Here is an 11,156-nt window from a genome sequence, read left to right on the forward strand (position 1 = left end):
GCATCAACCTAAGTACTGTAAAAATTAAAAAAGAAAAAAAATAATAATAACAATCACATGAAAATATATGTACTTGATCATGGATGGATAAATCAGAGTAATGTCAACAATTTGGAATCTGATAAGAATTCATAATCTCAACAAATCAACCAAAAGAGAGAGAGAGAGAGAGAAAGAGAGAGAGTGGTGAATAGATGCATGCCCCATTATCTTAGTTTCAGTACCAAGAAAAGCTACAGATATACATAAACAATCAAGTAAATCACCAAATTGTAATAACCAACTGAAAGTACTAACTACATCAAATATTTGAACTAGTTTAAATTAAACACATCAAACAATCTAATTAACAATTAACTCCGAAAACCGCAGGTCTTCAACAACCTCTATTTCATACCATATTGAGTCAGGAGTAGCACCAAAAAACATAACCCCCAAAGTTTCAGCAAAGATGGCACATTTTCTAGTAGGTTTCCTTGCTATATATCTCCTCAGTTCCGAATCATAGCTGCAAGTATAAATGCTTTTAAGATTTGGAATTTGTTACTTTGAAAGATAGTAGAGAACCATAGGAGAGAGACAGAGACAGAGGTAAACAAATAGAAAACCTGCAAATGCTGCAATCAGCATTCAGCCCATTATATTAGCTTGATTGGTCTTCTTTTGTAAATATATCTCTATATATATTTTCCTGTGAAAGCAATACACTATATGTAAGGTGGGAGGAAAAATCAAAGAAAGATCTAGATTCAAATTAAAGCAACCAAAGTCCCAACTAAAAAAATATATAAATTTCGTATGTATGACATTTCATACAACTATTAATGGGTTTATTGCTCATACACCTCACAGAAAATCACAGTAAGACCACTTAAGACAAAACTATTAAACAAACACTCTTGAGTTCTAAGCGGAAAAGGTTTAAAAAAAACAGAAAATAAGTAAATTAATGGAACTAACTTAAGTAATAACTTGTCACAAACAGAAATGTTCTGCTTAAGAGGAAAGCAGGCCAAAAAGTAAACAATTAATTTTGCTCTTTATTTCTAGAGAAAATGTTTGTTATCAAACAAATGGTTCTAAAAAAACAAATTAAGAGCTCTGTATAAAGGCTTTTGGAGCATATGGAAAAGCCAATGGAAAATGTCCAATGATGTTCAATGTCATCAAAATAACTTTGGCCTATGCAATGGCTTAGCTCATTAGTAATCTCCTAGGCAATTGCAAGGACAACTTTATACTTGCAATATCATCATTCGATGCACTTATGTAAAACTTTTGAATATTAACAATCGAAGCGCCAGAAGACATATCACTCACTACTATCTTTTTAGAGGCACACTCAAGAATAACTCTTTTCTAATGAGTAACCCCATGAACATTTTGAATGGCCATCTATAATATATTATACAATGAAAAATTGGACAATAATTATCTTCCAACTAGCAGATGTAGTTTTCCAGCGTAACCCAATAAATCATAGCAGTACATCTATCAAAACAAATACTAGAAACCCAACCACATATTTACATAAAAAAATGAGATACAAGTACAAAAAATTTTAAGTACTAGTAGCAGTTAATAATAGGAAATAGAAGCTTACCAAGCAAGGCTCAAGCCCAAAGAACCCAGTAGTGTAAGTCATCCTCTTTCATTTGGCATCTACAGCATTATCAACAAGTACAAAAACCATCCCATCTTTTTTTCGGTAAAAAAAAAAAAGAAAAGCTGAAAAAGAAGACAAGAAACCAAAATTAAAGAAAACCAAACGTTTGGATACCAATTCCCGTGTAGGGGCCAATCTGTGCTTTGTCCCACTTGTCAACGTTCAATCCTCCTTGATAGTGTTAGTTCTTGTGTTGGCTTAATTCAGTTCCAAAATGCAGAGGCTACTGTTCACGAGCTCAAACACTGATATAGAATGCTCAGAATCCAATCTCCACCGTTCATAATGTAGATTCATGTGTTATGAACGTCCCTGCAAAATTTCAGCTCAATCGGACCACAAACGCCCATCGATCGGGGCTGTTGATCAAGACTGGACAGCATTTCCAGAATGCTGTTTCACCCATGTCCGGACATGCCTTCCCCGGGTCCGGACCTCATTTCCAGAAACTCAAATTTTGCTCCGCAAAGCTGTGTCCGGACAGCCCATTAACATGTCCGGACACCCCGTAAGTTTTAGGCCCAAAAACATGATTTTAAGTGGGTTAGGTCTAGGGTTTTGTCGGAGATATATATACATCATTATAGAAGAGAGAAGTACGAATTTTCACCCCCAGAGAGTTCGTCGGAGGCTGTGCTAAGAGAGATCATATGTGGTGAGCGTTAAAGTGAATCTCTTAAAGTTTTAATTATTCCTTTGATAAATCTACGGTTGAGAAGTCTATCGGAAGGGTCCGGTAAAGGAGAATCACGTTGAAGAAGATTGTGAGCGCGGAGACGAGTTGTAGGCTTGTCGATCTTACAGAGCCAAGGTCTTGCAAAGGGTTGTAAGTGTTCCTAGTGTCTGTAATCTCTGGATAATCTTTTGATAGTGATTTCCTGGGTTTGGCTGCCCCGGAGAGGTTTTACTTTTAGATCGGTCTCTAAAAGGTTTCCTCTTCGTCACCAAAATCTTTGTGTGTGATTGTTCATATTTTGGTGATTGTTTGCTTTGATAAATATCCGTTAATTCCGCATAAAATTGTGATATTTTTCTGTTTAGAGTTTTTCAATTGGTATCAGAGCGGGTTCACTCTGTTTGGATTAAATTCTTGAGTGAGATCTGTTGACTCCTGTTTACTATGAATACTTCTCAAGGGGAATATGATCTTATAAACTCCTTCAACAATTTGTTGGAAAAATTCACTCTTTTGAGACATCAATACACAAATTGTTTGGGGGATTTTCAAGATCTTAAGCATGTGAATGAATCTATTGTTAATTAATTGTCTGAATCACATGTCCTAATTGATTCTTTGAAATCTGATAAAGAATCTTTGGCGAATGATTTGTCTAAATCACATATCTTGATTGATTCTTTGAAATCTGAGATTTCTGTGCTTGTTGAAAAGTCTTTATCACTTGAGAATGAATTGAATGTTTCTAAGGAACTCTCACGAAATTTCTCTAGTGATAATTTGAAAAGTTTTCTTTGTACTAAAGAATTTGTTTCTAACAAGCCTAGTATGATTGTTGATAATGTTGGTGCATCTACTTCACATGTTTCTAATGAGTCCTTGAATCATAATCCTGTGAATGTTAAAGAAACCAAGGCTAATTTTTCTAAGACTCCTTCAGTTAAACAAACTCAAGGTAAGCTTTTTCCTACATGCCATCATTGTGGGATTGTTGGTCACATTAGACCAAACTGTTGGAAATTCAAAGCTGCTCCAAAGAAAGAAAATCATGCAGCTGCTCCGACTCTCCATGGTAAGAAAGGTAAGAAAATTTATGTTAAGCATCATGCATCTTACCCTAAGCTTAGAGTCATGCATCCTCATAGAAAATTATCTTCTAAAAGGTTTGTGCCCACTTGTCATCATTGTGGAAAGGTTGGTCATATTCGACCAAAGTGTTTTGATTTGAAATCCCATAAGCATAAAAGTGAAAATTCCTATTCTAGGAAAGAAAGTGAGGGTTTGGTCATAATGATGAGAGAAGTGCTATCTAGGCTAGATAAGTTTGAGCAAAGTCATAAGTCTAGACCTAAGATTTCTCAAGTGTGGGTTAGGAAGGATGATATCATTCACCCATTGAGGGGGAGTGGTAGTGATCTCACCTAAAATTAGGTGAGTCAATAACATGCCTAGGATTGATTGTTTTGCTTATTTTATAATATCCTAGAGCATGTTGTTTTTTTTTTCATTGCATTTTTTTTGTTTTTGCTTTATTGTTTATGCACTGCATTGTTTTTGTTGTTACACTTTCTGTATGAAGAGTATATACATGATTGTTTTGAGATTCATGTTTTGAGGCATATTCATAAAGGATTTTTCAAGAAATTCATATATCATGATCTTTGAAAAGTTTATAGATGAGATGTTGTGTGCGGACCACCAAGATTTTTGTCTACTTGCTAATCAAATGTTTAGGAATGTGTAATGTCTTGTGAAGACCTAGAAGTAGTTATTAAACCAAATCATTATTTTGTAGTGGGACCTATAAGATGTGATGAAAGTTTAATGCTAAAGGACATTCATGTCTTGCCAAATGTAATCTCAATTCAAGCATGTTGCTTTGTTTTGCATTGCATTTTTATTTGTTTTGCATTTGTTTTTCTTTTGTGAAAAATTTCAAAAAGACAAAAATATTTTACTTTGGTTGTTTTTTTTCTTTTCTTTATTTTGTCTTATGCACCTAGATAGTTCATTAATTTCTCATGTTGCTTTTTATGAATTTAATTCCTTACGTCTTGGAATGTTCTTAATATGCATGAGATGAAAATTTGTGTCAATAGACTTGTTTTTGTGGTTACCTAAAGCCTGAGCTTATGTGGTACTTTTTGCCTATGCTTTATCTCTTGTGCACAGTTAAGCTTAAATTGAAGTTTTGTTTCACTTTATTTGTGAGGTCTGTTAGGTAGCCATATGAGGTTTTTGACTAGTCATATTTTTCAAATTGACCATATGCTAGTTGAACCTAGGGCTTAAAAATTCCTGCTTTCTCTGTTGTGATAAGCTCCAAAAGTTTAAGGACACTTTCTCAAAGAGAAAAATAAACAAAATAGTGAAACAAATAAAATCAAAATATCATATTCCAAAAGGAATTTATTTCACTGTGTCAAACTTGTGCAAAATATTTTACAAAGAGAATTGTATAGGATGAGAGTGGCTAGACCCTAGTATGATAAGGTTTCACTTTTGATTTGATATACTTGTCAAAACCTCATGGTGGTGAAACTTTCTCCTCATTTTATAAATTGAAAATTTTTCTCTTTGGATGGCTTACCCACACACCACACAAACATAGGTTGAATGGAACATTTTCTTGGCTTGGGTTAAGCAATATGAGTTTCTAGCCATTTCTAGTCTCATGTATATTTTGCATATTTGGAGCATGTTTGGATATTCATTGTACAATACATGAGTCATTGATGTGTTATCATGTGTGTTCTTTTAACTTTTAAGGGGGAGAAACATGTTTTGCATTTCCAGTTTCCTGTTGTTAATTGAGTCATACATTGAGGGGGAGTTTTGCTGATGTTTCTTTATAATCACGCATGCTACGTCATTTTTTTATCATGAGTTTTATTTATGTCTTCTTGTTCCACATATGCCTTGATGTATTTTGTGAAGTGTTTCAGGAAATATGAAGACCTTTTGTCATTCTGTGACAAAAAGGGGGAGTAAATATGGGGAGATGATGGGATTGGCTCGACATTTTGGTTTTGTCACTGAATTGCCAAAGGGGGAGTTTGTTAGTTCTTGTGTTGGCTTAATTCAGTTCCAAAATGCAGAGGCTACTGTTCACGAGCTCAAACACTGATATAGAATTCTCAGAATCCAATCTCCACCGTTCATAATGTAGAAAAAAGAAAAATTAGTGTCAGTTACTGTTCAACTGACACCATTTTTAATTTGATGTCGGTTGAACAGAAACCAACACCTTATAGTGTCGGTTTCTTCCAAATCGTCAATAAAACTAGTTTTTTTTTTTTTTTTGGTAGTGGTCATGAGAGTGCGTTTGCGGAAACTCCTCTTAAGCGGCACCCCGCGAGTTGGTGTTATTATGGTCAAGCCCTGGTAAGATAGCTACAATTGGCCTCTCACTCCAACCGTCTAAAAAAAAGTTTTAATGATTTTATCTCCCAGGCTAGTGGTTCTTTGTAAAAAGACTACTTGAATCATTAAAAGGAGAATCTATTTTGATCGGTCAAATCATTAAAAGTAATAAAACAAAATACTTTTTTATAGACTCAAGCAAATTAGCGAGTTTTATTTTGTGAGTAAACAATACTCACCAAAATCATTAAAAATCACAAAAAAAAAAAAAAAAAAAAACTTGTCAATAGACTCAGCAAAGTTTTGCTTGGAATATATATATAAACTTGCTACAATTTTCCATAGTCGTTATGCTTGCAATTGAAGTTTGTATATGGGCTTTGCATGTTGAGAAGGGCATTTTAATTCACGGGATTCATTTTAATTCATGGCCAATCGACGTCAAGCTTTCAAAAGCGCATGCGCCAAGTTGTCTTTCCTAGTATTGGAATACAGACTCCAATTGCACCTGCAATGACTATGGAAGCAGCCACAATAGCGAGTTTATATATAATGGAGAGCTTTTTTTTTTTTTTTTTTTTTTAATTGAATAAGGGAAAAAAGGCTACAGGGAAATATATAATGGAGACCTTGATGCAATTTTCATACTCTTTATCCTCCCAAAACTTAGGAAAGGTGTAGAAAAAAAAAAACATAAGGAAAAAATTATACTTTAACCACCTAAACTATTATCACATATTTTTTTTAAGCTTTTAAACTTTAAAAAGTGACATTAGGGCGTCTTATAGTATTAATACCGTGTGTCAAATTAGGGATTTAGCTTAAGTACCGTTAAAAAAAAAAACTACAACATATGTGTTGTAGTTTCAATGATCCAGATTTAATTTCAAGTTTTCCTTCCAAGTGTTCCGTGAGAAAAAAAAAAAAAAAAGAAGAAATTAAACCTGGACTATTGAGAAAATTACAACACGTATACTATAGCTTTTTTTTTTTTTTTTTTTTTTTTTTTTTTTTTTACAACATTTAAGCAAAATCCTCAAATTTAACACTTTTGTATTTTTCTCTCCCACATACCATTAAAGTTATTTAAAAATAACCGTTTAAAAAAGCTAAATTTATTAAAAAAACTTAAGGTTAAAAAAAGGGGTGGCCCTTTTCATATTAACCATTTTTTTTTAAAAAATAATAATGATTTAGGGGTATTTTAGGGAGAAAAAAAATGTAAAAGTGCTTAATTTGTTAGGCAATGGTTCTATGGGAGCCCTAATGTCACTTTGAAAGTTTGGAGATGTAAATGAATATGTGGTGATAGTTCAAAGAGTTAAAATATATTTTTCCTAAAAATAAAGTGCAAGTCCTTTATGAAATTCAGTATAAGATGGGAAAAAAAAAATCAGCTTCATTATGGGAATTGCTTGAATTATTGGTATCCATCAACTCATGAAAAATCGAGAAGCCTCCAGAATTTTGTAAGTAAAATTTATCTGATTATGAAACATAAGTTATTCTTATAGGTGGGAAATAATATTTGTAGCCCCCGTGATAATTGCTATACCCCATGAAGATACAAGGAAAGTATCTATAATTATGTGGATGCTGTATTACTATTTACTTAAGGAAATACTAAGGCTTTGTTTGGTTTGCCGATCGGATATTCTATAAGAAAATGAATAATTATTAGTGGGAATAGAGAAGAGTGGAATGAAATAGTTATTCATATTATTTAGTTTGGCAATAACACATATGTTCTTACTGGAATTAAATCAAAATTACTACAAACCCCACATTTTTTTTAAACTCATATTAGAAAATTTTTTTTTTTTAAAAATAAATAAAAAAAAAAAACCACTAAAAAATATAGTGGGTGACCAACCACGGAAGCAGTCGGGATAAAAGTCTTTCTCTACTAGCACTACTCTCGATCCAAGAGTTGGTTAGAATTATCATGCCAACATTATAAAATAATGATGAAATAAAAATATAATTTATAGGATTATTACTCTTTATAAAACTACCTTAATTTTTGCGTGTTTGTTTTAACTATACGTTTCCTCTGATATTCTAAGGACATTGTAAGGTTCTTGATTCATAATACAGTCAAGATAAAGGTGTTTGGGTATGGTAAACAAGTATTTGACAGGTAAAGCTTTGGTGGGGGTTGCTCTAACCATTTGAGGATTAAGATAAAGCTTCCGTCTGGTGATCAGATCTTGGAGGTCAGAGTGGGTTGCATCCATGGGAGGTAGTGGAGAAGATAGATAGCAGAGAAGACAAAAGTCTTCAGAAAATCAGTCAAAAAAGAGAAAAGATACAGAGTAGTGAAAGATCCGGCTATGTTTTAATTTTTGTAAATTTTATTTCCTTAATAATATCTTTCAATAAAATTACAAAGGGAAATTTTAACCTTAATGAGATTCAAACACATCTCCTAATGTACCACTCCATTTAGACGATAAGAGTTCGTTTGAATTTATGATTTTAAAAAGTGAGATTTAACAATAGTGATTTTAAAATGTGTAATTTGAAAATGTGATTTTTAAAAACACAGTTAATCATTTGGAAAATTGCAGTTTGACTTTTAAAATCACAGTTTGCGTTTTAAAAAAAACGCAAATTTCCTACGTTTTCACATTGTAATTTTTTAAAAACACAATTTTAAATGATATATTTTCTACGTTTGGCTTAAAATCACATTTTTTATCTATGAAATCAAAATGTCAAACGCACGTAAACCCTAAATGTCTTTCAAAATAAAATTAATTATCTCATTTATGGACCTCTGATCTATTAAGCTATTTTGGACCCAATTAATAGAGCCTTGACATTTAAGCCCATTACCATGATGGGCTAACCTACAAACTTAGCTGAATAATGTTACAACTTAAGAGATGGGGTTGCAAATCGGTTTTCAAAATGATCTGTCACATCACTTTGGGCTCTAATCGACACCTTCACCTTATTTTGTGTTTAATAAAATTCTAAAAGAAAATTCAAAATGATGAGATTTAAACTAGGGTTATACATGTAGGCAGTTGGTAACCGCTATCTGTTATCTGCATATGTAGATATATACATATAGCGGTTTTTATATGTGTGTGTTTTTGTTGGATTTGTAACGTTGTTGAATTTCTTCTAAAACAGTAAACACATGTTTACAGATTTTCAAAATCGCTTAAAATAAGTCTTAAAAAAGACACAAAGAAAACCCAGAAAAATAAAATATGCCCCTAAGGCACTGAATTTGGCCCGACTCCAAAGTTTAACAAAACTTCATTGGTGTCAATTGGTAAAGTATTCCTTCTTGACATTATGTCATTTTTATAACTACTTGTGACAGATAAATTAAATTTGTGTTATTTATGAAAGATTAAAATAACATTGTAGTGTCAAATGCATAAGAAGAGGGGAGGTTGGAGTTTAGTTATCTCCGCCTGATTTTTTAATTAATTATTTATAATTTAGGAAAAAAAGTACATATATCTCATTCAAACTATTTAACAATTTGTAATGTTTTCCCTCTCCCAGACTTTTAATTAAAATAATATTATATCCCTTACTCCTTCCCAAAACTACCAAAAAATTACAACGTACCACTTTGTATTAAGAATGACAAAAATACCTTTATTAAAAAAAAAATCAGAAAAATACAGGATATAAAGGGTAATACCCCGAATTTATATAGATTTTTACATCCAAATCATTTAGCCTAATGCCATTCCAAAAATGATAAATAGTAGTACTTCGACACAGCTTGCAAATGTTAACAACACTTGTTATATATAGTTGCTTTTTGGAGAAAGAAGTTTTTCAAAATTAAAATTGAAAAACTCTACTTAAGATTGACAACATCATTTTTTTAAAAAAGAAAAAAGAAAAAAAGAAAAGTGAATTAGCCATAATATCAATTAAAAATGATATTTTAGAAAAGCTTGAATAGAAAATTTTAATTATTAAGTTTGCATTCAAAAAAACAAAAAGAATAAGGAAAAATTACAGTTTACCCCCTCAAAGTTGACAGCTTTTTTCAATTCGAACAACAAAGTTTCAATTTTTGCAATCCACCCCCACAAAGTTTCAATTTTTTTTTTCAATTTGACCAATATTATCCAAAAATTTCCATATTGCCCATAATTTTTATTTTTTTTATGAAAAGAAATAAATAAATTTGGGGCTGCAAAAATGGCAAGATGGCCAAAGTGGTGGCTACAGCCATCCCGAATTCTTTTAAATTTTTTTTATAAAAAATAAAAAAATAAAAATTAGGGGCAATATGATAAGTTTTGGATACAATTGGTCAAATTGCAAAAATTTGGAACTTTGAGGGGGTGGATTGCAAAAATTGAAACTTTGATGTTCGAATTGAAAAACGCTATCAACTTTAGGGGGGTAAACTGTAATTTTCCCAAAGAATAATTATAGAAAATATTCTATAATATATCATAGAATTGCATCAATGAAAATCCCTTTGAGCAAACTGTCAGCAAGCCCATGATTCGGCCATATGTGGCGTGAGAAATAAATTATTAAAGAAAGAGATAGAGAACAGAGGATAAGAGAAGATAAAGGAGAAGAATATGAGTAAATGCAAGCCTATGATCCGGCCATATGCGGCGTGAGGAATAAAATTCTAAAGAAAGAGAGATGAAGAAATAGAGGAGGGGAAGAAGATGAAGGTGAGGAAAAAGTAGTAAAAGGAAGAAAAGCCTCGTGTGATATGGCAGCAGGTAACATATCATGCATCTAGTATTCACCTGTGCATAGGAATTGAAAGTAATATAGCTATCAACTATATTAGCCTAATTGGTCTTCTTCTGTAAATATATCTCTATATTTTCCAGTGAAAGCAATACACAATATGTAAGGTGGGAGGAAAAATCAAATAAAGACTGTTTGGATTCAATTTAAAGCAACCAAAGTCCCAACTAAAAATTATATAAACTTCGTATGAATGACATTTCATACAACTATTAATGGGTCTATTGCCAAAAAGACTCTTACACCTCAAAGAATCGTACCTTTTCTGCTTAGAACTCAACTATTAATGGGTCTATTGCAACGGATTCATTAGTAATCTCCTAGGCAATTGCAAAGCCAACTTAATTCTTGCAAAATCATCATTCCACACACTTATGTAAAACTTTTGCATATTGAGTCATTGACAATTAAAGAGTTAGAAGAAATCTCACTCACTATCTTTATTTTAGAGGCACACTAAAGAAAAACTCTTTTCTCAAGAGTAACCCCAATAACATTTCGTCTGACCATTTATAGTATATTCAAGATTTAGGAGAACCATTGACGTACCCAAGAAAAGAACCTGGAGGGTGTAAAAGGGTTTATAACTTCTCTATATTTCGTAATTGGGTGGTCCAATGATGAATTGTGCTGAAAAGGCACCTCATCAATTATGATGGGAAAAAAAAAATGGAAGGTAGTCTTAAATAATTATCC

At 32.3% G+C, this 11,156-nt stretch overlaps 1 long non-coding RNA gene across 1 annotated transcript; it reads right to left on the reverse strand.

Moving 5' to 3' along the window:
- Positions 1–432: 432 nt before the first annotated feature.
- LOC148587326 (uncharacterized) lies at positions 433–1,713 on the reverse strand. The gene is made up of 3 exons (XR_015911507.1): positions 1,604–1,713; positions 609–691; positions 433–508 (listed from the first exon to the last, which is right to left on the reverse strand). It is a non-coding gene; the product is annotated as an uncharacterized LOC148587326 (long non-coding RNA).
- Between the last annotated feature and the right edge of the window lie 9,443 nt (positions 1,714–11,156).

This window comes from Corylus avellana, chromosome 2 (assembly GCF_965113065.1).
Source record: "Corylus avellana chromosome 2, dhCorAvel1.hap1.2, whole genome shotgun sequence".
Lineage (NCBI taxonomy): Eukaryota > Viridiplantae > Streptophyta > Magnoliopsida > Fagales > Betulaceae > Corylus > Corylus avellana.